At 35.5% G+C, this 24744-nt stretch overlaps 1 pseudogene; it reads right to left on the bottom strand.

Annotated features, from left to right (window-relative positions):
• LOC126976553 (uncharacterized) overlaps positions 1–24515 on the bottom strand; it is a 138579-nt pseudogene extending 114064 nt beyond the window's left edge.
• Positions 24516–24744: the final 229 nt, after the last annotated feature.

Here is a 24744-nt window from a genome sequence, read left to right on the forward strand (position 1 = left end):
GTGTCGTGATTTAAGATAGGATATGTCTCAAGATAGGTCTCAAGGTGAGATTGAGTTTTACTAAATTTGTTGGCATCTTACATGTTGACATCTTTGTAGTTGTAATAATCACAAGGACTTAAATTCAATTATTATCATAGTAGTACTAGCTGACCCAGCAAACGTTGTATTGCCGATATTAAAATCGCGATACAAAAGTAACTGTTGATCGTAGATGGCTAAAAATTTGAAGTTGTTTGTATTTTTAAATGCTGACTTAAAATCAAACAAATTTAAAAAAAAGTCAAAAAAATTCGTGTGGACCACATTAACATTTAGGGGGATGAAAAATAGATGTTGTCCGATTAATACCCGACCCAATATGCACTCAAAATTTCATGAGAATCGGTCAAGCCGTTTCTGAGGAGTTCAAAGTTTAACACCATGACACGAGAATTTTATGTATTAGAAGTCAGGCAACGTAGAAAGCAAGTGTGCAAAGTCACCCAGAAGCATGTTACGAAAACGCTATTAAAATTATTTTCAATTTGTGATTTCTTGTCAATTTGTAGTCTTCGAAACGGCTGAACCGATTTGTATGAAATTTTGCATATCGGGTAGGTCTGAGAATCAGCCAACATCTATTTTTCATACCCCTTAATGATAAGGGTGACCTACCCACCCCTAAATATATTTTTTATGATTAATAAATTAAAAACAAGCAATAAATAATATTTTACACACAGGATGGTAGCCTTTTAAGTAGGACTTTGTGGTTTTTTTTTTTGGAGATACTCATGTGGTAATCATACTGGAAACACCGCATAAGGAAGTTCAATCCAATGCAGTTCTTTGAAGCTTAAACAAAACCAGTGAAACAAACCATAGCTGTAAACCATTATTAAATTCTAAACTTAAAAACCTTTATCGCATACACAGACGTTAAAACCGACGGTTCGTTATCACAGTGTTTCTAGAAGTTTTACTTTCAAAATTAATTAGTAGTGGTAAATGAACGGACCGAGTGGAGCGCCGTGATGTTATCACAATATTTCCATCTACCCTCAACGCTCGACCGCTCTTGAAAAGCCAGCGTGCCTCAACTACCACCAAGTTGGACTGCTACGCTAAACAATTTGTTAAGTTTTTAAAGTGATCACCCTCACTTTTAGGATTAATACACAAATAAAATTTGATAAATAAAATTTTATGAACGATGCGGGACTCATTGATAACCTGCTCAACCAACTGTAAAGTAGATCCTGTAGATGAAGCCACAACCTGAGAGTTGAACAAAGCATTCAAGATTTTATGACGATGCATCACTCGAACGGTTGGCTCAGTTGGTTAGAGAACTGGCACGGAACGCCAGAGGTCGTGGGTTCGAGTCCCGCATCGGTCATAAAATTTTGTTTATCAATTTTTTTTTGCTACGCTAAACCTAAACCTTATTCCTATACATCTTAACTACTATATGCTTAAAAAGTTTTGCTCAGGTTTTTAGTAATGAATGTTGTTATCATAATAATATTTTAAACGTATTTAATTTAATTAAATATTGAAAAATAATGTTTTTCATAATCAATTTTAAATTAAAAAAAATCTCGCACATTAAGCTTACCTCTGACGTACTCTTTCCAAGTAGTATGTACCTATATCCGCTTCATTGTAAAACCTTATAAATTATATCTCTACTTTAGATCAATTTAGTACTTAGACATTTTTGACTGTATATACCACACTACTACCATTGAATTATGTGTTCATCTTTAATTGTTACATTTATCAGAATAGTACTTAGTATCTATACTAATATTATAAAGCTGCAGTGTTTGTATGTTTGTTTGAACGCGCTAATCTCTGGTACTACTGGTCCGATTTGAATGATTCTTTCAGTGTTGGGTAGTCCATTTATCGAGGAAGGCTATAGGCTATGTTTTTTTTTCAAAGTTAGGGATCCGTAATAACATTGCTATTTTGTAACACAAGGTGTAAAATCGAAAACCTATTTTTGCGTGCGCTGCAAAAACTATTGACAATAGAACAAAATGATGTACAATATATATATAAGCAATATTATATTAATTATAAAACTATCGCGTGAATTATACTTTATATGGCAAAACAACGTTTGCCGGGACAGCTAGTAAGTTTATATAGGTAAATGATGTTGATGATTCAAATAAAAAAAAAAATGCGCGCAAAGATTCAGTCACATGAAATTTTGATTGATTACGTCACATTATAACAAACAATAATAATATACTCTTCTATCAGTAGTACCAATTAAGAAAAGACAAATAACAGAGGATTGATAATAATGTGACATGACGCACAGCGGACAAAATGGTCGACATGTTTAGATTGTTTTAGTCAACAAAAAAAATATTTTTTTTTTGCAAAATCAATAGTTTTAAATTATTGTAAGGTAACATATATATAACGGCGCAACTGTAGCGCCATAGTTCTTCGATAGAAAGAGAAACCTTGATGGGTAAGAGTGAGAGGTACCTGTCACTGACGTCTGACAGCGCAACTGTGGCGCCTTAATCTTTCAAGAAAAACAGTTTGACGTGCGGGAGTGTCGTGATACCTGTCGCTCTGACGGAACGTCGTCGGTTCGTTGGGCGGCCATGTTGCTCGTCACTTTTGGAACGAGCAGAGGCCCGACCGTACTAAGTTAACGACGGATCGTCTAGCCATATTTTGTTATCCGCTTGATTGTAAAGTGATTTGAATTATAGAAGACCAATTATAATTGGATTGTACTTAACTATTCACGTTTATTTCTTCAATAACCTCGCCCGATCACACATGTAGAATGGATACTTCTGATAAGGGCGCAGAGTCGCCGTTACACATAACAATTTTTTAATAGGTAATTGCGCTCGTCATTTTGAGACATAAGATGGTAATATGCCTCATTGGCCTAGTAATTTTCTCTATCTAATACTCGAAACACATTACGGCTTGACGTCATGAAACGCACAACTGTGGTCATCTACCAGGAATCATGTGCATAGAGCCCTCCAAATCGTGGCTATTTCAATTATTTCAGCAATCCTATAGATCTGCTTCAGAGAAATTAGTTGAAACATTAAATAAACAACAGTTTGTAACTCTTTGATTGTGAGGCTTTTTTTTAACTTTTGATGAGATAAAACTATGATGACGTAATGGGTGCTCACAGATAGTTAATGTTATAAGGAGATAATTTGAATGAAGAAGAATTACATGCTTGAATGCTTTGTTTAACTCTCAGGTTGTGGCTTCATCTACAGGATCTACTTTACAGTAGGTTGAGCAGGTTATCAATGAGTCCCGCATCGTTCATAAAATTTTGTTTATCAAATTTTATTTGTGTTTTAATCCTAGAAGTGAGGGTGATCACTTTAAAAACTTAAAAAATTGTTTAGCGTAGCAGTCCAACTACCACTAGTTGAGGCACGCTGGCTTTTCAAGAGCGGTCGAGCGTTGAGGGTAGGTGGAAATATTGTGATAACATCACGGCGCTCCACTCGGTCCGTTCATTTACCACTACTAATTAATTTTGAAAGTAAAACTTCTAGAAACACTGTGATAACGAACCGTCGGTTTTAACGCCTGTGTATGCGATAAAGGTTTTTAAGTGTAGAATTTAAAAATGGTGTACAGCTATGAAAACTCACTGGTTTTGTTTGAGCTTCAAAGAACTGCATTGGATTGAACATCCTTATGCGGTGTTTCCAGTATGATTACCACATGAGTATCTCCAAAAAAAAAACCACAAAGTCCTACTTAAAAGGCTACCATCCTGTGTGTAAAATATTATCTATTGTTTGTTTTTAATTTAATAATCATAAAAAAAAATATATTTAGGGGTGGGTGACCTTATCATTAAGGGGTATGAAAAATTGATGTTGGCTGATTCTCAGACCCACCCGATATGCAAAATTTCATACAAATACGTTCAGCCGTGTCGAAGACTACAAATTGACAAGATATCACAAATTGAAAAAAATTTTAATAGCGTTTTCGTAACATGCTTCTGGGCGATTTTGCACACTTGCTTTCTACCTTGCCTGAAGGGGATCACCTAATCCACGCCTATATACTACTACTAGCTGACCCAGCAAACGTTGTATTGCCGATATTAAAATCGCGATACAAAAGTAACTGTTGCTCGTAGATGGGTGAAAATTTGAAGTTGTATGTATTTTTTAATGTTGACTCATAATCAAACAAATTTAAAAAAAATGTCAAAAAAATTAAAAAAAAAAAATTGGCGTGGACCACCCTTAATATTTAGGGGGATGAAAAATAGATGGTGTCCGATTCTCAGACCTATCCAATATGCACTCAAAATTTCATGAGAATCGGTCAAGCCGTTTCGAAGAAGTTTAGTTACAAACACCGCGACATGAGAATTTTATATTTTAGACTAGCTGACCCAGCAAACGTTGTATTGCCGATATTAAAATCGCGATGCAAAAGTAACTGTTGATCGTAGATGGGTGAAAATTTGAAGTTGTATGTATTTTTTAATGCTGACTCATAATCAATTAAATTTAAAAGAAATGTCAGAAAAAATTTAAAAAAAAATCGTGTGGACCACCCTTAACATTTAGGGGTATGAAAAATAGATGTTGGCCGATTCTCAGACCTACTCAATATGCTCACAAAATTTCATGAGAATCGGTCGAGCCGTTTCGGAGGAGTACGGGAACGAACATTGTGACACGAGAATTTTATAAAAGTATAAGATTATATTATGATACTAGCAGACCGGACAGACGCTGTTCTGTCAAAAGAAAAAAAAATGAAAGTATTCGGGAATAATGTAGTCGAAAGCCTTCGGAAATTAATGATTTTATAATATTTAGTAATAAACTGATAAGGATTAATTTTATCATATTCGTATAAACAGCTTTTACATTACTGCTTTATATGTAATAGCTAATTATATATATATATATATATTGATTAAAGTATTAAAATAGATATATTATATATCATTGCGGACTTTTCTGTAGAACTATATAAGATACACAATTCATTAAACATACATTATTTTATTATATCTCAATGGGTTTAGACAGCGTTTTCGTTGAACGCTCCCAGACGGCTTATTTTTTTCCGAAACCTCCAACAGCTGCCGTTAATGTATACAAAATATATATAAAAACTAAACAAACTATAAACTAGAACCTTCCTCTAGAATAACGCTATCAATGGATTCCGGATATTTTTACCAATGGGTGAAAACAGCACGAAAATCGGTGCAGTAGTTTTTGAGTTTATCACGAATAGACAGACACACGCGATGGAGGGCTTTGTTTTATAACATGTAGTGATGTTGAAATGCCTCATGTCCATATATACTGCCCATACATGCATATATGTATGGGCACAAATTACCACCTACCGGCAATAGTTGGCAACTATCTATATTTATGTTTAGTTTTAGTTTATCATTAACATGAATATAATTGTAATAGATATATCTGAAATGTGTAGGATTTAATTACAATTAGCTATTTGTAAACATAAAACAGTTATTTATTACATATTACATATAACATAAAACAGTATTAGTATTAATATTATTATTCTGTATCAAACTTTATTATTTTATGCAATTAGTCATTCTTAATTGCATTTCGAAACTTGCTTGCAGCGCCATCTTTTTACTTACTAATATTAATTCTTTGATGAACAAACCATATTATCATTTGAAGTTATATAAATTCACTAAAACATTTATTATAAATATTGAGCTGTATTTAGGAATTTGTTGTATCTACTACTTACAATAGTAAGGTATAAAAGCGGTTGTTTTATGTAAAGACTGTTCAGTTCAATTTCAGTTCGATACTAGGAATTGTGATTTAATAAACTGAGAAATTCTTAGTGTTATTTTACCGTGATGGACCCTGATTAAATAAACCCTGGCTTAACGCCATAGGCCACTATAATATAGAGAACTTACTATAGATAATTCATTACATACGGAAGTTGGAAGTTAACTATTAATCAGTGTTAGTAATAATTACGGAGCTAAGCCAAATCAATTACGTCTATTGTTCAAAATAATTTACACTAAACTGCAATTAAGAAGTTAGTATCAATTTAAACTTGATGTAATAATATTATTATGATATACTTAATTATATTCAGAGTGTTCTGAAAGCTTACATCTGATACAACACAATTTTTTTTCATGAAAATAAGGAACGAGACGAGCAGGACGTTCAGCTGATGGTGACTGATACGGCCTGCCCATTACAATGCAGTGCCACTCAGGATTCTTGAAATGCCCAAAAATTCTGAGCGGCACCACAATTGCGCTCGACACCTAGAGAAATATAATGTTAAGTCTCATTTGCCCAGAAATTTCACTAGCTACGGCGCCCTTCAAACCGAATCACAGTAATTAACACATTACTGCTTCACAGCAGAAATAGGCGCCGTTGTGGTACCCATAATCTAGCCTGCATCCTGTGCAAAGGAGCCTCCCACTGGTAAATATGTATCGTTAATCACATTAATTTTATACTTTTTTGATTATGATTTGATTTCATACTAATCTTTTATATGATTCTTTAATAACGAAGTCTTGTTTGACTGTAAAGCCAGGTTTGAAGTCCAAACTGACAGGGTTATTTTTATGGAAAAAGGAGGACAAACGAGCGTACAGGTCACCTGGTGTTAAGTGATCACCGCCGCCCACATTCTCTTGCAACACCAGAGGAATCACAGGAGCGTTGCCGGCCTTTAAGGCGTAAAAAAAGGCGGCCTGCGTACACCTTGTACGCGCTTTTTTCGAAGGTACCCATGTCGTATCGTCTCAGAAACACCGCACAAGGAAGCTCATTCTACAGCTTTGTAGTACGTGGAAGCAAGCTCGCCACACATCCAGTGTTGCAGCCATTAACTTGTAGAAGTTTCAATTTGTAGAAAAATTAATTTACACTATTGATCACTTACTGAATTACATTTGAAAAATAATAAAATAAATCAAATCATATCTATTACATTTAAACATATTAAAAAGGAAAACATGAAATATTACAAACTTTAGGACGTCATTTGCGAAGACAGCGACATCTGTTAACCTGCAATCCTTTTACCGAATGTTCTCTTTGTAATTAGTAATAAACTGACATTATGTTTCATTCCCACCTGTTTTATGACAATTGTCAGACTGCAAAGACGTGGTTGTTATTAGCATGTGCGACGTGCTGAGTGGAGCTACGTCAGAAAGCCTGTTGGTGTTCGTCGAGTGTGTCAGTGTAAACCCTCGCTCACAACAAGGTATTATACATGTATTTGACAAGTTTCACACAAATTTCAAATACAGGTTGTATACAATATTTTCAAAATACAAAAATATAAAACTTATCATAGACAAAATTTGTATGAATATTGTCTGATGTACTAGTTGTGAACATGTATACGACCCCATGTTTTATACTTGTTGTGAGCTTGTATTATACATAAACACCAATACAATTAACAATACTTATTAAAAACATATATGTTTTATGTTGGTGTACGCTGTCAATGTATCAGACTGGATCAAACACGTTTAAGACCTATAATTGAAGACAAAATATGTGTTTTATACTTGTACATAGACTTGTTGACAACACAGAGCGAACGAAGGTATGTTTCGGACAATTGCAATACGTGTTTAAAACAAATAATTGTGTTTGGAGAAGTATTGTATATAACAAGTTTTTCACTTGTTTCTTGGTGGGTGTAAGCGAGGGGTAAGTAGCAAAATTATTACTTTACCGAAATTATTTCTTTAATAACCGTATTTGAGCTCATTCGGAGGCTTAAAACAGAAGCCCGCTTTCTTATTCATTAAGCCCAAAAAGGCACATAGAATATAATTTAGATTATGAGACTTCAGTACCTGTAGCAATCTTTATTACTTATTGAGTCATAGGCCTTTATTCGTCAATAAAGGCCGCAAAGGTTCTTCATATTATCTACGTTCGGTTAAGGCTATGGACCGAGCCAACGGCCTTGAAGAACCGAGCGGAGCTAGGTTACTTCTCCCGTACAAGATCCCCATAGTTTTAATTCGGAATGAGAAGCATTTTAACTTATTATAAATATAATACAATTGTCTTTACAAAACTAACAAAACTTTTCGTACAATTTTTATCTAGATTGAATGATTAACTCCAACTGTAAAAGTTAGGGGTAGCTTGGTGATTTTTTTCGCACTGCTTATAAAAATAGAAACGTTAAGAAAAAATGAAATTTCTTCTCATATTTTGTAGATAATATCTAATTATTTTTTGTCTAAAAATTAAGAAATGGTTTCAACTATGCTCCAGTTTCGTGATATCTTGGGATAGCAGCCTTAACGTAGTCAAGTAGTAGTATTATTATTATACTTCATAATTTGAGGACATTACAGTAATTAGAATTTATTTGTTACCTTAATTATTATTTATCACTGTAAGCGGCTTAGACAAAATATTATCTGGCTATATGCCAATTACCACAAGTTGGGGTAATCAAAATATATTTTGTTGTGATTGAATACAATGTTTGGTTTTGTTTGTTAATGGTACATCAATTATCAGACATGAAAGGGAAACATCAGACAAAAGCAGGCCAATTATAAATGATTTTTGTTGAAATAGAAATAAATTTATTTATCATAAGGAGTGACAGTGACATAACATATGGCAACAACACTTGGAAAACGTCATAAAGATACATCAGATCGTAAAGGGTCTTTGACATGGGGAGAAGAACTAATAAGAAACTCCCAGCCCGTCTTTTAAAACATATAATAACTTACCCTACTTAATATAATACAATTTTAGATGGCCTGCGCAGAACTAAAAAAAGAACCATGCATCATTTACCTGTATATTTTAATCTACTTTACTTTAGTAAGCCTTTTTTTGTCAAAGAAGCTTTAATGTTTTTATTAAATTTGTGGTCAGTGAGTCCTAGTATACTGCCCTGTAAACCCCATAACTCTACCTTAACTTATTTAAAATGCACGTACAGTACTTTCTTCTTGAATTGAATGAATTCAAATTATATTTTTACTTGAATCTCGTTATATTTTCTCTAACGTACATTATATTTTATATATACTAGTAGTCCCGACAGCTGTTGTCCGGACATACGTTGTTTTGTACACACGTCTTAAATTTGAAAAATCGGTCCAGCCGTTAGGAGAAGTTTACTAACATACACATGAGCAGGAGAATAATATTATATGGACGGAATTGAGAATCTAAACCAATCTCAAATTCACTGGAACATACAAAAAATCACCAAAATCAGCCGTTTAGGAGGTAGTTCAATTGTGAATTTAAACCATTCTTGAATCAACCTGAAGACACACAGAAAGTTTCATTAAAATCGGTCAAGCCATTTAGGAGGAGTTCAGTTACCACAGACGCACAAAAGAAATTTATATATTAAGACTATTGGGTAATGATGTTTATCAAGTTAAATGTTTCCCGAAGCGAGTCTCTTGGTCGCATAAGTATTATAAATTGCTCTAATAGCCCTCTTTTGGAGCACAAAAATAGGATGAACATTCGCAGCGTTTTCTCACAATTACAAACCGTATAACATAATGCTATAGTAGTCCCTACGTAAACTAGACCAGACAAGCTATTTATATATTACTAGCTTTTACTTGGGAAATTCGTGCGCGTGCAATAGTTACTTTGGGCAGCATTTTTTTATTTTTTAATATACCCACTTTGCAAATAATACACTACAAACTGCTGTGGTTCATACATTTTTAAAATCTACCAACTATAGAATTTTCATTCCCCTTTTTCATCCCCATACAGGTCTTAATTTTAAAAACGCTAAAATAAATATTTATTTACTTCTTATCAAATGCTTAAATTAAATTTTCATTGTGTTATCTTCGATAATGACGAACTTTCATACAAATTTCCAACCCCTATTTAAACCCCGCCAAGCCTTTTATTCATGATAAAAGATAGCTTATGTCCTTTCCCAAGCTCATGTCTATCTCTGTACTAAATTTCATCAAAACATTCACATGTTTAATATTAGTAGGGATGTTTACAAATTTAAATTCAGTTCAGTTTCGAAAACTTTCTTTTTTTCCCAATGCCAAAGCCCCTGTACTAACTAATGAAGCTTCATAACGTTACCAATTAGTGTTGTCACTCCCTATGGTAAATAAATATATTTCTATTTCCAAATTATGTTTCATAATAAAAACAGAAAACAGATCCATCTTCAAATTGTACGAATCAAAACCCAAGCAAGACAAATATAAAATTGAAAATATTATACATTATAAACAGTCGATCTAGTAAGTTTTCATGCCAAGCGTATGATTTAAAGCGTTTCTGTCAATAACTTCACTAGAGTACATTTTCCATCAGCCATTCGCGTACAACTGCAACCCGTACAGATGTCGTGAATAAATCTTGTAAAGCAGTAAGCTCCTGAGTTATATGAACGTATACAAACGTGGGGTGCATTGTCACACTTGGCTGGCAGTTGTACTGTTTTGCCAAATATGTCGTAACAGATAGTGAGCCGTCGTAGTTTTGCGCCAAGATTTACAACGTTTGTATACAGATCAAGACCTTTGTAGCTGGTGTCAGCATTTCTCGGTTCATTTTTAAACTTGTAGATAATCTGGTTTGACACATTATTTATTATTTAACTAAATTATTATTTATTCTTTGATTGTATTGAAAATTTATTAAAAAAGGGCAGTCTTTGGAGGCTGCAGATAAAAGTAAAAACTAAGTGACTTGTGTATAGTCGAGCTACTATTTTTTTATTTTTTTATTATTATATCTTTCTATAATACATATAAAATGAATACTAATCACCCCGACAGTGTATCTTCATACACAGAATGCATATAGCTCATGGAAAGCGTTCGGTGACGATAACGCGACTTTCATGGATTTTGTTCACCCAAAAAGTGCTCAACGCGCCTAAAGACTTTTGCTCTTCAAAAAAAGAAAACACCCGTTGTGTTGCTTGCCACTTCTTCTCAATCCTTTTCTCTTTATTTTTTTGAAATAGTATTTGTGTAGGATTGTCAGATGGCGCTGTTTGTTTGGATAATAGAAATATTAACAAAGGTAAGGTAAGGTAAGGTAAGGTAAGGTAAGGTAAATAACAATAACGACAATATCATACCTATTCGCGACAACGCACCAAATCTTGAAGCCACTTTTTCAAATCAACATTTACAGTTTACTTGATTTTACAAATGATATGTTATGCTAAGTGATATATTGATAAAATTATTATTAGAAAACGTAATGTTTCTCGATAGCAAAATCACTACTACACCTAAATATCCGTTAATCGTTTTATTCCTTTTAGTACAAAATCGTTTCTCCGTTCATTTTATGAATAATCTGTGGAGCGAGCTGCTGTTGAAATGCGAGAAATGCACTCCACAGGGTGCCTACCCTTATTTGGTTGATCCAAGCGATCAACAATACCAAGTTCAGTGCTCTCGAGTATTGAGTTATGTTCATTATCTGTTAGTGGAGAATTGTATTTTCTCTCAATAACCTGTACATATTTTTGATAAAATAATTGTAATAACAGAGCGATTATAATCTTATTATATATAAATCCAGTGTCTTGATGTTTGCTTCCAACTAAACTAATGAACGGATTTAAATGGGAATTACTTCATGGAGTGCAGTTTAGTCCAACTTGAGAGATATGACAGTTTATTTCCAATATTTGTTTTGTATGGACATATTTTCTATGAGAGAATGTATTGACGCACGGTTTGACAGTTCGTGTTTGCTGTGAAACAATTTCATTATAACAACAGGGAGCATGTTTTACGAAATAATTCTTAATGTTATGAAATATTATTGACAAATTCATAAAAAACAGAATTTTATTTATTATCTACAGAACAGCATCTGCCGGGTCAGCTAATAAGGTTTTGTTTGTTTATGATGTTAATTAGAAAATTCATTTATATGCGGTACTATCGACAAAATTGAATCGTGGACCACCAGGTCATTTTCCTACGGTCATAATAAACATGTAGGTCAAACTTCGCAATAAAAATTTGGCCTGTGTTTAAACCATAATATACTCTTCAATAATATTCTTCAATCCGGATATAGGTTTTTCTGTAGGTAAAGTGCAACGAATTTAAGTTACGGTATAAGGGACTAAGCGCACTTATTCAGCTCCGTTCGCGTTTCGCTGAATGATTTTGGTCACACTTATACAGCTCTGCTTCTATCAGCCGCGGACGGGTCGTAAGAATGAGAATAATAACTTCAAATCACGTCTGCACTCCTTAATTTTTGCGTGCATAATGATTACGTCAAATCAATGCAGGAACAATACAGGTCGCAACTTGTCGACAAGGAGTCGCGAACCATCCCTGTAAAGAGCTGTTCCGCCGCATTCGACGGCGAACAGCGCCGAACGCTCTCTATAGCATTCGCATAATAAAAACACATTTATCCTCATTTTATGCTAGTTTGCCGCGAAAGCAGAATGGACGCGGAAAGCTGAATCGACGTGTCTCTCTCTGACATGACATCTCCATACAAAATTGTTGTTCTCTATGGACAAAAGCTGAAAAGAGCTGAATAAGTGCGCGTAGTCCCTAAAACAGTATTATTAGTTATTTATCTTAGATTCAATTTTCAAAAGTTTAGAGACTTTCACGAAGGACATGTAAAAATATTATTAGTTAAAGAAGATTTGAAAAGTATTTATTAGTACGAACACGTCCTGTGATACGAATGTGTCTGTAACAAACGAAGAATGCATTAATCATAAGCATGAGAGGATCTATCCTTCACTGAGGGTGCCAAGCTCTTTACAACATTTGTCATCTATTGTTGTCGGGAAATTCTTACGACCAGGCACATTAACCAATTTAATGTGGAAATTAAAAGTAGTTACAACTAAATCCTTTATTTGTTTTGATAGACTGATTTACTAAAATAGCGCTCGCACAGGGTTTCAGATGAATTGTTTCAGAAATTGTAGGTACTCAGTGGGAGGCTCCTTTGCACAGGATGCCGGCTAGTTTAAGGGTACCACAACGGTGCCTATTTCTGCCGTGAAGCAGTAATGTGTAAACATTACTGTGTTTCGGTCTGAAGGGTGCCGTAGGTAGTGATATTACTGGGCAAATGAGACTTAACATGTTGTCTCAACGTGATGAGCGTAATTGTAGTGCCGCTCAGAATTTTTGGGTTTTTCAAGAATCCTGAGCGGCACTGCATTGTAATGAGCAAGACGTATCAATTACCATCAGCTGATTGTCTTGCTCATCTCGTCCCTTAATTTCATAAAAAAACTTTTTAGTAATTAATAACCCAAGATAAACGAGATCAGTTCTTCAAAGCTAGGATAGTAAATCTGTATTACTGTTATTTCTATCCTGTAGCATGCTAGGAGTGTTTCTTGCGCCGCTTCTTCTCTCTTAGAGCGCTATTTGTTTCCGAAGCGGTAGTATTGTCTAGTATATTAGAAATGACATCAAAAAGAATTCTAAAGGAATCAATTTTGAGAAAATAAATGGCTTTTATGCCTTTTAGTGATGTTTACATGATATTAGTTCAATTTAAGACAGTACCATTTTAGAGAGTAAAGACAATACGTCAGTTGTCAAAAAGTACTGCATTGGTAAAAGAAACATAATTCGACTGAAACAGTTACTTCGGAAACTATGTAAATTTACACTAGGTGAATTATTCAAATGTTGTGAGCCTTCTTGAGTGTAAATTCCGCTAATATTAGTCGTTAATCAATTCGACACGTGTTTCGCCTCTACACGGGGCATCCTCAGGAGATATTGACTCGCCAAACTCTGGCACGAGACTCAATCGGAGACGAGAATCTTATAGTTATTTTTGCAACTGTGTAATAAGGGGTATCAAAACACGAATGTGGGTTAAAAGTATCACATGAGTTTTAATACCTAATTATCAACAGTTGCATACATGACTTTATCTACACCCATAATATGAATCATATAACAGATTCTAAAATAGTTAGCTTACTGCTAACATTAAAAAAGCCAGTCCTTGTAATTATTACATCATCCAATCGAGTGTTGTAATGAAAACGGATGATGTAATGTTGTACTGAATTTCATAACAACACTCGTTTGGATGATGTTATGGTTATTGGACATTGGGTGCTTCAATGTTGGTAATAAGCTAACTATTTTAGAATCTTTAATAGACGATTTAAAGCATGGGTATAGATAAACAGAATTTATATTCTAGAATGCTCACAACATTTGAATAACTATAGATTTCCACAAAATAACGTCTAATTCAATAAATTTTGTAGGTGAATTGTTACGAGTATTAGAATATTAGAGGAGGCATTAGAGGATGTCTATGGAACAGACGATGAATTTTAAGAAGGAACATGTGGTTCATCTGCTTTACTCGTAAAGGAACTACGCATTGAAGAACTAGACGAGAACAAGAGTATTTTTGCGAATGACGCCTAATATGTCTCATATTCTATTGAGTTTTATGACGTCAAATATATAAAAAATACAATAGTAAGACCGGCGCTACCAGCATGAATAAAATTGGAGATTACTCTTTAGATTGATTACAAGATTGTTGACCATTAGAGTTGCAACCAGAGTGTTTGCGATGTGTGACAACAGTTAATCTACTTAAATTATTAAAACTTTCGTGAGTCATTATTAAATTATTTATTAATACGGCTTTAATCACGTGTTATCTACCACCAACTTGGAAACCAGTGTTACAAAACGCGTCTCGCAATAAGACCCATAGTGCCGATGATCACATAGTGAACATTCTGAGTACATTTTGTGCACCCGTGGACACCAATAGTGACACAGTGTCAGTGATACCGTGCTCGTCATCACCACCGGCAAACCCAGCGCCCTGTCCAGCCGCGCACTACGAGCCCAAGTTCGCAGTAAGAAGTGGGACGTTACGCGTACCCACCACACTCACCATGATCAAGGACCTCCGAATGGTCCGAAACTAGTCGGTACCGACACCGATAAAACGTGAGTAAAGCCATATTAATAAATAACTTAATCTACTCGTTTTTTTTTAATTCGAATACTTGAAAATTACCCACTGGTATGGAAAACTAAACATTTTAATAATAAAAGATGAATTAACAAAAACAACATTTCTTAATGTACACTCATAATAGAAAGCTAAAATATTATAAACCTCGTAAAGTGAATCAGTTTGAACACAAAAATTAAGTCCTGTCGAATCAAAATGCCATTAAATGTTGCTTATTTTATAAAGGCAAAAACACACCTTGAGGAATTCGAAGTCTTAACGAGGAAATAGTGGTTGTAAATCACGAAGGATTCTTTCTTATTGAATTTTCCTTTTGTTCGTGAACGGAAGTGCTCACTCTTTTTGTTCCAAATAAACGCCTTCGGACATGTTACGTGTCCATGTAGTTACTTTAACGAAAACATCAGTAATTGGAAAAAGAATATAACACAGATTATCACTATTTGCCCATCCCACATATTGTGGGACCCATATATTATTGAATAGACAAACAGGCTTTTATTTCCTTCGTTTTGAAAAACAAGGACCTCCCAAAAATTTTGTCTTGCCATAAATATTGTTACTAGGAATAGATCTTTGTGAAAATTTCTGTACCCATGCCTTTTATTCTTTATTTTATGTGAATTGAATGAAGCTTAGGCGATATGGCTATGTAACGATATGTTACTATCCCAAGGATATAGCCTATGTATAGAGATCGGCTGACTCTACAAATCTTGATGTGATTGTCAGCAAGGATATCTCTTTATTACTGCGTTGTATATTTTAATTCTTTGTATGATAAAAGTACTTTTTTTAAATCTTAATCTTATGGCCTATTTAACAGTTTAATATATATATACTAGCTGACCCGACAGACGTTGTTCTGTACATAATATATAAAATACAGTTTTTTATGAATTTGTCAATAATATTTCATAACATCTAGAAATATTTCGTAAAATATGCTACCTGTTGTAACAATGAAATTGTTTCACAGCAAAGCTGTGAAACCGAACTCTCTCAACTTGGATAAAACTGCAATCCATGAAGTAATCACCATTGAAATCCGTTCATTAGTTTAGGAGTCCATCGCGGACAAACAACGTGTCACGTAATATATGTAGGCATACTAGCTGACCCGACAGATTATATAATATTCTGTAGATAATAAAAAAAATATTGTTTTATAGGAATTTGCCAATATTTCAAAACATCAAGAATGATTTCGTAAAAAATGCTCCCTGTTGTTATAATGAAATTGTTTCACAGTGGAACTGTCAAACCGTGCGTCAATAAATTCTCTCGTAGAAAATATGTCAAATCGAAATAAAAAGTATCCAATCTCTCATGTTGGACTAAACTGCACTTCATGAAGTAATCCCCATTTAAATCCGTTCATTAGTTTAGGAGTCCACCGGGACAAACAACGTGTCGCGTAATTTGTATATATTATATATTTAAAACATTGTTCTGCCACTGTTTCTCTAGAGTTTTAAGAGCAATATAATTCTCAATTATACCCCATGTTAGTATTGTATTAAAAGTTATTCAAACGTTTACTAACATCAATTTTATTTTTAAGACAATAGATTTCCGTTGCACTACTTTTCTTGAATCTCCAATTAATTCTCTAAATAATGTTTTTATTTATTTTTAATCAAAATGATTTGCATAATCTTATGGCTTAGTCTAAAATATTGATGATAACTATGTCTTTGGTTCTAATAAAAATATAACATGATTTGTATTGAACGAATTGTAATTTAGTTACTGATGATAGTTTAAAGAGCTTCATGAAATTTTTTGGTCAGGTCAGGATTAGTTACAAAATATGAATTATTAATAGTTCAACAATTGCACATATTATAACGAGAGATGTAAAAATTATGATTATTATTTTACTTCTTGTTATACATTCAATAAGAATCAGAATATTCAGTGCGTACCAAAACTTGATTTCCCTAAAAAATGAGATTGAATTGATGCTTATCTAAAAATCTTGCTAAATTACAAACGTATATGAATGAAAGGAAGTAATAATTAAATATTCCAAAATATTTCATCGCGTTTAAAACGTTTCAAACGAATTTATAATCGCAACTTTAGTTACTAAAGAACTGAGCGGTTTTAAATGTAATAACATCTTAAATTTGTTGTAGTTAAGAGATGTGAAATAATGAGGTAGAAGTTTAGCGTAGCAGACCAACTTAGTGGTGGTTGAGGCACGCTGGCTTTTCAAGAGCGGCCGAGCGTTGAGGGTAGGTGGAAATATTGTGATAACGTCACGGCACTCGGCACGCTCCGTTCGTTTGTAACGAGCGAGCATTTTAAAACACACTTCGTTTTTAAAGTTAAACTTCTAGAAACACTTTACGATAACGATAACGTCGGGTTATACGATATGGACTTTTATGTTGGGGATTAAATAATGTTATTGAGATAGAAAATTGTGAACGTGTTATATTTGAGCTTTGTAAAATTGCAGAACAGGTACATTTAGGATCCAGCGTTCTGATAATTATTCATTAGGATGTTGAATATCAAAGTGAATTATCACAGGAAATACAGACACATAAATATCATTTTTTAAATTTAACTTTTACTTTCGCTTTGTTTAATTGCGTCTATGTTAAACTTAATGTGCTTACAATTTCAATATGAATTATTTTTAATCAAAATAGGATTTGATAACAAAACAGGAAGAGATTTATTGAAAGTCAAAAACTACCCATTCCAAAAAGTATGCCTCAGACCTGAGAAAAGCGGGCGCAACAAACTCAGAGGGCTTCTTTTTCTTTTATAAAAATATGGTTACAAAGTAACATCGTACAATTAAACTTATTATTTAATAGCCTGAGGGCGGTCGCTCCATTCCCAATCTGTGGTAATATTAAGAAAGTCATTTATGTTATAGTAACCTTTGCCACATAAACGTTTTGTTTCTAAGATCTTTTTGTAAAACTATACATCGCCCCCAATAAATACTTACTAACTCGACTAAGCAGAGATGTCTATTGCATTATAGCTTTATGTCTGTTAGTCTGTACCTGGTGATAACATTATGGTTATGACAGTTTCTAGCAAATTCACCACCTATCTATATACATAGCATTATCAGGAATATATTGAGAAGCAAAAGTCAAGATGGTAAGCTTATAAATAGCGCGAATAGCCCTCTTCAGCAGCACAAATATTGTATTAATATCTGCAGTGTTAGCTCATAGCAATATAACATAGGACATAATACTGTGAAATAAATAAAGTAATCTATGTTAATTGTCCAATCTTTTTAAGGGCGTATGCTGCAGAATTTCCATTCCTTTATTATGGGGATCCCATTGTAATTAGGAATCCAGAGTAATGCCAAGAAATAAAGCAGATTCCACCGATTTTATGATCTCTCCGTTTAACAAAACACTTGCATCTACATTTTTGATATTCGGTACGGTAAATTTATATGTTTCGGTATATTTATTATTTTAATTATTTCGATGTCTTGTTATTTAGGTTATTAGCGCTTAATCAGTACACGATGTAAGATAGTATATGTTTTACTTCGTCGTACATAACTTGGTTTCTTTTTACTTTAAATATCAGTGAAGTGTTATCCGCAAACAATACTACCTTATGTTTTTTTTCTATAAGGTTAGGAAAATCATTTATGTAGATAAGGAAGAGGAACGGTCCAAGAATAGACCCTTGTGGTACCCCAATACTGAGAGGAGTCCAGAAGATCTCTTGCCATTCACGTTAACCTTCTGTATTACATTGTTCAGATAGGAAATCAGAAGATCGAGCTTAGTTCCATTTATGCTATAGTAGTATAGCTTCCTGATCAGCGTTGAATATTAAACACAATCAAACGCCTTAGATAAATCACAGAAGATACCAAGTGCAATCTGCGATTTCTCCCAGGCATCAAAAATATCGAGATTATTTCAACACCTGCACCTGCATCAAAAATATCTTGATTATTTCAACACCTGCATCCGTTGTTGAGCGTCCCCTAGTAAAGTTCTAAATTGTTTCATATGAAGTAACTTATGAGAGTTACAGTAAATAAGCATTTGGCTTTAAAACTGTGTTTTCAAATTTTTTACTTAGGACGATAGTTATTTGGGTCATAAGTGCATCGCGACTTAAATATTGATGTAATTTTACTATGTTTCAGAAAGTCGGGAAACACGCCATGGACACCATTATTAAAGACAATTGTAAGGTCTTGTGTTATGACATCAATATTATTTAAATTATTATTTTAACAGAAATGCCCCATATCATCAGCATTTTTTACATATCTAGAGATTTTTAAGTATTTATTATTTTCCTAGGGATAATAAAACTGACATTAAAAATTTGTTAGCATTATCTAACATTTTTCAGAAGAAGTGACTCAGCAACACTTGTGGAGGAGACAAGAGTGTAATAGAAACTGGAATTTAAGGAAAAACTTTCTCAAAAGCAGAAGCAATTTATTGCTGAGATTGAATTATTGTATCGTTTATTGATAGATTATAATCAAAGTTGCGGTGTTTCACTTTCCCAGCTTACTAGAATATTCCAAGTCATCTTAATTTTAGTTGATGCATTTTTTAATAATTTTTTTTTGTATTATATGCATATACTTTGCAATAGAATAAACACTTTTAAATAATGAAGAGTATTAGTTAACATACGCGAGAATAGATGCATCATCATAATGATCTTTTGCTATATATATAGTTCATTAAGTCGTTCTCTACTCCTATGAATGCCAGCTGTTGCCCAATGAACATTAAATGACAAGAGACCAAGTTGACTGTCTTACAAGTGAATACAGAAGCAAACTCTGTTTTAAATATTTTAAAATACATTTTATATTTGAATGATCCCCTTGAGAGTTTTACTTCATTCGCCTATTATTCACAGGAACAAACGTATAATTTTTAATTGTTGCAAAGTGGTCTGATCGCAGTTTGTTTATTATTAACTGAGAATCACAGTTTGTTTATTATTGACTGGGTTAATAATTGGTAACCTCCTCCAATACAGTTTCAAATAACTCATTTACTGCATCTGCATACTTACAATAATGGTGCGCTCGAGCTCTTCACAGGCTAATTCAATGGTCAACAGAGAGGCCCACAATATCTTTACGGCTAAATGATTTACTTATAAGTACAAGAGAGCCACCACACGTAGGCTTATCTCTGCTAAACGAACTTGCCATCTCATGAACACTGAAGTTAAAGATGAGCTCACATTTTTTTGTCACAGTTGTATAAATCATCAATACGCTAGAAGGAAATGATTTCCTGGTAACCAATACTGCACTAGAAGAATGAAAAAGTGTGTGAGCTTATGCTAAGTGTCAGTCCGCCTACCCTTAGCGTACCAATCATGGCAAAGAAAAATATTACAGAGCCTTTTCATACTTATTGAACTTATACTACACATCTAAACAATTTGGAATTTATTCAATCCAACAATTGAGGGATATCACTTTAAAATTACAAATTATTTGGATTTGAACGAGCGACATCTCACATCAATTTCCGAATATGGGGGTATCCAATTTTTGGGGTTGAGCAGGTTATTGGCTGTAAAGGAGATATTGTAGATAGAGCCACAGGCCCAGAGTTGAACAAACTTACCAAGATTTACGTATTATACCGCATGTGGACGGTTGGTTTAATTGTTAGAGCGGCTGGGACGCAAAACGAGAGGCGCGGGTTCGAGTACAGCATCGTTCATAAATTCTGCTTATAAATTTATTTGTATATCTATACTATAATAAAAGTGTACAGTCAAAGTGCCTCAACATTGGATATTTTTGCTAAAATCCGATTGTACATGAACACACATATACAAATTTCAAAAAATTGTGCGTCTGTCTGACTGTCTGTATATCTGTTTTTTGTACGGGCTTATCACTGTACGGGCTATTCGACAAACTTTTACGAAACTTTCTCTAATGCCTTCAGCGTAGCCTAGAACAACATTAAGGCTGTTTTAGATCACCCTTATCTATATCAACAAAGTCACGAGCACAGAGAGTATAAAGTAAATTTAAATTGTAAGAAAAAATATTTCTGATTATTTAGCTACATCTGAAGCAGGTTCTTATAAGCACTTGAAAATGTATATTTTCTGAGAGCTTTGCTTGTCGGTAAGAACTCTTTAGAATACTTATTTAAGTTTTTACAGTGCTTCGCAATAACAAGTACTGTTGTATTAGCCGCATCTACAAAATGAACGCAGTCTGGGATTCTAGAGGCTCTTAAGGTAAGGATCGCCTCTTAAGCAATAACTATGTAGGCTTCTGAAATTTTCGTTTGGAAACTTAATATTGCAATTTGGAATTTTTTCGCAGTGAAATTTATAATTTAGTATTTTTCAAGAATCCTAAACGGCCTACACAATGCATATGGAAATGTGTTGCTAGTCTGGTAATTTTCTATCATAAACGGATGTATGTCTATTCATCATCATCAGCCGGAAGACGTCCACTGCTGGACAAAGGCCTCCTCCAAAGATCTCCACGACGACTCATCCACCGTATTCCGATCTTGACCAGATCATCGGTCCATCTTGTGGGGGGCCTTCCAACACTGCGTCTTCTGGTACATAGTATCGATTCGAGGACTTTTCTGCCCCATCGGCCATCAACTGTCCGGTGATCTATGTGGTCTGCCCAGTGCCACTTCACTTTCGCAATCATTTGGGCTATGTCGGTGACTTTGGTTCTCCTACGGATCTCCTCATTTCTGAATTAATCTCGCATCGTATTTCTATTAATTAAAATTTTTATTTGATTTTTGCGGCTTCGAAAAAGATAATATTATGTGAATTGAAATTCTTTGAATTAATTATTTGACTTGACTTTATATAATAGTAATAAAATACCATATTTTATAAATAGTATATTCCACCCTCTTAAGAGTTTTAAGGGGTTGTAACATGGTTATAACCTACACGTCTTGTGAGTTTTGTTGTATAAGTGTTATCTAATTGACGTAACATTTCATCATCATCATCATCATCATTTTAGCTGGAAGACGTCCACTGCTGGTAAAGGCCTCCCCCAAATATCGCCATGACGATCGGTCCTGCGCTGCCCTCATCCATCCTACTCCGGCGTTGTTGACCAGATCGTTGGTCTATTTTGTGGGGGGCCTACAACACTACGCCTTCCGATACGTGGTCGCTATTCGAGGACCGCCCTGCCCCAACGGCCATCTGTCCGCTAAGCTATGTGCCCTGCCCACTGCCACTTCAGTATCGCAATCATTTCCTCAAATCTCAAATCAATCCTCATTTCTGATTAGATCTCGCAGGCATACTCCGAGCGTAGCCCTCTCCATTGCCCGCTCAGCAACAGTTAGCTTCCACATAAGGCCCATAGTTAGCGACCACGCCTGTGTTCCGTATGTCATCACTGGCAACACACATTGGTTAAAATCCTTCGTCTTATTCGTATTTTGGACGAGAAGATTTTACGGAGCTTCCCGAACGCTGCCCATCTGAGTTGGAGTCAACGAGTGACCTCTTTCCCGAAATTGGACCTATCCAACTGGATTATTTGTCCAAGGTAGAAGTACTCGTTAACAATTTCGAGAGTACAGTTCCCAACTGTTACGGGAGTAGGTGCGACATGGGCATTAGACATGATTTTCGTCTTGTTTATGTTCATATTGAGACCTACTTCTTGGGAAGCTGTACTGACGCCATCGAGCATAGGGCTTAAGTCTTCCATGGTCTCTACCATTATTACGATATCGTCTGCAAATCGAAGGTGAGTGATGTATTCGCCGTTGATATTGATGACCAGCCCGTTCCAGTCCAGAAGCTTAAAGACATCTTCCAATGCAGCAGTGAACAGTTTCGGCGGTATAACATCGCCTTGACTGACTCCCCGCTGCAGTCGGATAGGCTTCGAGAAATGATCCTGATGGCTCAGAAGTGATATGCGCCTATAGTTCTTCAAAAGCGTTTTATCGCCCTTTTTGAAGAATAGCGCCACAATACCTCTGTGCCATGCTTGTGGCGTATTGCCCTCAAGGATGACGGAATTGAATAGCTCCTGTAGAATCTTCAGCACAAGAGTACCATTAGCTCTCAGAAGCTCGGCTGTAATTCCATCATCACCCGGCACCTTGTTGTTTTTAAACTGTTTTAGGGCCATACTAATCTCGTACAGGCTGACGTCTGGGATATCTTCGGTATTGTGTCGGGTAAGTTTGGCTCTTGGGTCTTCAGCCTTTAAGAGGTGCCCCTGCAGTCGTATATATCTGTCCGTAGAACTTCTCGACCTCCCTCAAAAGTTTGGGCTTAGATGAAACGACCCTGCCGTCGCCGGTCTGTAGCCTCGTCAGTTGGCTCTGCCCAATAGACAAATCTCGTGCGAATACTTTGGAGGCTTTGTTACGATCTATGGCTGCCTTCACAAAATCTGTGTTATAGCGGCGTATATCGCGATCAATGACTTGGAGATTTGTCTATTTAGCTGCCTATACTGGGATGCATCGTGCGGTGACTGAAGGGCCATTTGGCGTCTTACATCCATCAATTTGAGGGTAGAATCTGAGATTTTTCCGGATCTTTTTTAACGGCTGGCCTTAAAGAACTTAGACCTTGCCGTTTGAACAGCTGCCACGAACGTATTATTAAACTCGTCCACGTCAACGCATTCACCGAGGCATTCGAAGCGGTTTTGCAATTTGAGTTGAAAGTTTTCCGGGTTTTGGATCTGGATGGGTGCAGGCCGGAGCGTAGACTTCACCAGTGGAGACCGCTCCAGTTTTGGATTAATATTTAATGTGCCTCTTACTATGCGGTGATCACTGCCAGTTTTCACTGAGTTTATCACAGAGACATCATTGAATATATGTCTTTTGGTCGACATGTTGAAGTCTTTCTCATTTTTGGTAGCACCATCGGGGCTGATCCAAGTCCATTTGCGTTGTTCTTGCTTCATGAAGAAGCAGTTCATCATATAGAGATCCTCCTTCTCCATGAAGTCAGCCAGCATCTGGCCTCGGGCGTTCCGATTTCCATAACCGAATTTCCCCACTCTCAACTCATCGCCGCTACGTTTGGCCAGCTTTGCGTTAAAGACCTTCAGCGAATACCGTTGAGTAATTCTGAGAATAGGTACGCTACCCTATTCGACACGCTCTCCACCTCAGTTTCGTTGCTGACGGGAGACTTGTGCACGAGGAACCCGACACCACCTTGGCACAGTTGGTCGCCCTCCCGGAAGTAGAGAAGGTGTCCGGAATTCAGGATTACCGAGTCCTCACTCTGTCTTCGGATCTCAGATAACCCCATGACACCCCATCGTAGTCTGCTTAAAACTTCTTTCAGTTCCTCCAACTTCTCGTCAGTCCGCAGTGTATTGAAATTATGTTGCCAGGGCCAATGGTCATCGTCGGTGGTAGCGATTCCGAACCCAGGGCTTATGTGGCTGCTACCGTGGCCACCACGAGCGGGGCCGCCGGGGACTGAGGGCCGGGGCATATCAGTGTCCTTTTTTATTTTTGGGGCGTTTTCTGCCATAATCGCCACGCTTGGTACACGGGTTGGCGATCGCAGTGGGTGTTGGTGGTTCTCGGAAGGATGCTGCTGCCCATCCTCCATTTTTTGAATCTCTTAGTACTCGCCTCTTACGACACCCACGGGAGGAGGTGGGGTGGTGCTATTCTGGTGCGACACCACACACACTTGGGAATTTACATGCAATTTTTGT

Source organism: Leptidea sinapis, chromosome 41 (assembly GCF_905404315.1).
Source record: "Leptidea sinapis chromosome 41, ilLepSina1.1, whole genome shotgun sequence".
Taxonomy (NCBI): Eukaryota; Metazoa; Arthropoda; class Insecta; order Lepidoptera; family Pieridae; genus Leptidea; species Leptidea sinapis.